General features: G+C 44.9%; 1 pseudogene; it reads left to right on the forward strand.

Moving 5' to 3' along the window:
- Window positions 1–1,194: 1,194 nt before the first annotated feature.
- Window positions 1,195–2,014, forward strand: LOC142424109 (DCC-interacting protein 13-alpha pseudogene; annotated as a pseudogene).
- The last annotated feature ends 1,106 nt before the right edge of the window (window positions 2,015–3,120 follow it).

Here is a 3,120-nt window from a genome sequence, read left to right on the forward strand (position 1 = left end):
GAGAGACAAAACCTGATTGCTAATTATATATATAATTATAAAGATAGATAGATAACACAAGAAATGAACTGTTAAATTATATACCGATAGATAGATAATATAAAAAATGAACAGTTAAATTATAAAGCAGTACAAATGGCTCAGTGCAACTCATTCCTGAGAGAGAGTTGTGAGACACTGGCAGTCCTTCAAGTCTTGAGGACCACCAAGTAGTCAGTCCTCTGTAGTAGAGATCCAGGCTACCCCAGCACAGGCAGCAAACAGCAAGGCAGGTCATCAACAGTCAGCCAGGTCACCAACAGTCAGTCCCCAGTGGCCACTGGAGATCCCCTCATAGAGGGGTTTAGGAGAGGAGATGGGTTAATTAGGGTGTGAGGTAGTATCGATGAAGAACACAGCCTTCCCCCAGATCCTGGATGCTTCCTCCCCCAACTACCATGATCCGAATTCTACCTTGCAGGACTGGATAGGGCAGAGGTTGTACACTGGTGCATATGGGGGCTGGAGGCACAGGGAATCCAGGGTGGATGATACCTTCAGGACCAAGGGTGTGAGGGGCGATGCTGGGAGAGTGGAGGGTGAGTGGGTTGGAAAGGGGGAACTGATTACAAGGATCCACATGTGACCTCTTCCCTGGGAGATGGACGGCAGAGAAGGGGGGGAAGGGAGACTCCGGATAGGGCAAGATATGACAAAATAACAATGTATAAATTACCAAGGGCACATGAGGGAGGGGGGAGCGGGGAGGGAGGGGGAAAGAAGAGGACCTGATGCACAGGGATTAAGTGGAGAGCAAATGCTTTGAGAATGATTGGGGCAGGGAATGTGCGGATGTGCTTTATACAATTGATGTATGTATATGTATGGATTGTGATAAGAGTTGTATTAGCCCCTAATAAAATGTTTTTTAAAAAGAGAGATGTAAATTCCAATTGTATGACAAAGGAGGTCTTAAAGGGACCTCAGATTCCAGCGACACAATTTACAGGTAGTGTAGCTTGCAAATTGAGGCACAGAACAAGCAAGGCAGCCACACACTGGTCCGATGGTCAACGAGTGAGAGACAAGAAAGGCGAGGCTCGCCAAGACATTCATGTCTCCTCCCTTCAATTAATCCCACATGTGTTTATCAGCCAGGCTGGCACAATCAACTAACTACCTCAAATCTATTCATGGAAAATCGAGAGGAAAAGGATGCTCAAACAAGAAGCTGTCGCTCCTTCCCCATCTCCCCAACAGAGGCATGAGAACCTTCAGCCAGCAAGCCAATCTCAGAACCAGCCAATCTCAGTACCAGCAATTCAGGCTCCTTAGGATCTGAGTCCGCAACTTTGGCCACCCTATCTCTACATCCCCCTGTTGCCCTGAGCATCCCAGTACAGCCTGGCATCATTTCTCCCGTGTGTGAAGATCAGGTTGGCCAATCCAAAGCCTCTGTCCAAGGAGGCCGGCGTACAAAACTGTTTGGAGACTCTGAGAGACATACACAATATGAAGCAGAAGAGCCTATTCTTCATCAGTTTATTTATTATCTGGCTCCTCAGTTCTATGGAGGTGAAATTAGGTGATAATCCAGATGTTGTTTATGAAACAATGCATCATACCTTAGCTGCTTGGGCCACGCATAACACCTGTCACATGACAGAATCACATTTATTATGCACATGTGACTACTTAAATTTAATTGACCCATAGACATGTGTTACAAGACTATGTTTCCATTAGCCAGTATAGTTTCATATACTACACACTAGGAAAATAAGCAGCTTTGGGGTTTGTGCTATAGATAACAGGAAGGAGATGTGCGAGTGATCTGCCACCAGTGTGCTATATATGTGGATCAAAGAGAAGCTTTGTAATTGTGTTGAACTAGCAACACAGATACCCTTGCATGCTGTGCTGAATCAAAGGGTCTCCAAAAAGCAAACTGAAATAGAGGGAGTAAACGAGAAGCAATAGAAGAAACAATAAATAAAAGCAGGTCAAAGAAGACTTAGAACAACAGCGTCAGTAGCTAATGAAGAACCATTTGTTGTCTGTGGAAGTTACATAATCTCCTGTCAACTTGAGCAAAGGAGTGGAGTCTAGCCTGTCAATCAGGGCATAGGCAATCATGCCTCTGTGTGAGCATGGCCTTCTTTAAGGATTCTGGGAACTCCAGTCTTCCTCCCTGGAGGCAGGACACACTCTCTCCCTGCTTCGTATTCCTGCTGAAATTAAAAGGAAGAGACTACGTTCTATATTTGCTTCCTTGTTTCAGCTTTATCTTTTAAAACAATTTAAACTTTTATAGGAAAAAAAAGATCAAGCACAGCACTTTCAATATTATATATAGTTGTTATTATTGTTGGGTGCCACTGAGTTAGCTATGACTCACAGAGACCTTATGCACAACTGAATGAAATACTGCCTGGTCCCGCGCCATCCTTACAGTTGTTCCTGTGCCTGAATCCATTGGCGAAGCCACTGTGTCTGTCCAGCTCAACAAACATCTTTCTCTTTTTGCTGTCCCTCTACTTTATCAAGCATGATGTCCTTCTCCAGGGCCTGGTTTCTCCTGACAAAATGTCTAGGCACGTAAGACACAATCTTGCCATCTTTACCTCTAAGGAGCACACTGACCTTCCTTCTTCCGCCAGAAATCGGCATGTCCATTTAGCAGCCCATGGAACTTTCAGTCCGCGTCTCCAGCACCACCATTCAGATGCAGCATGCTTGTACAGCCTTCCTTGGTTAACAGCCGCTGTTCACATGCATTCGAGGCAATGGACAAGGCCGTAACGTGGGTCAGGCTCTTCATAGCCCTCAAAGTAACATCCCCACTGGTCAGCACGCAAAAGAGGTCTGATGCAGTAGATATCCCAAATGCAATGCGTCCTTTGATCTCTTGACTGCTGCTATCATGAGCATTGATTGTGGATCCAAGCAAGATGAAATCCTAAATAACTTCAACCCTTTCTCCATTTATAGGTCTAGTTGGTCTAGTTGTGAAGATGTGGGTCTTTACATTGAGTTGTAATCCATACTAAAGACTACAGTCCTTGGTCTCCAATCAGCAAGTGCTTCAAGTCCCTCTCACTTTCAGCAATCAACGCTATGTCATTTGCATATCACTGGTTG

This window comes from Tenrec ecaudatus, chromosome 13 (assembly GCF_050624435.1).
Source record: "Tenrec ecaudatus isolate mTenEca1 chromosome 13, mTenEca1.hap1, whole genome shotgun sequence".
Classification (NCBI taxonomy): domain Eukaryota; kingdom Metazoa; phylum Chordata; class Mammalia; order Afrosoricida; family Tenrecidae; genus Tenrec; species Tenrec ecaudatus.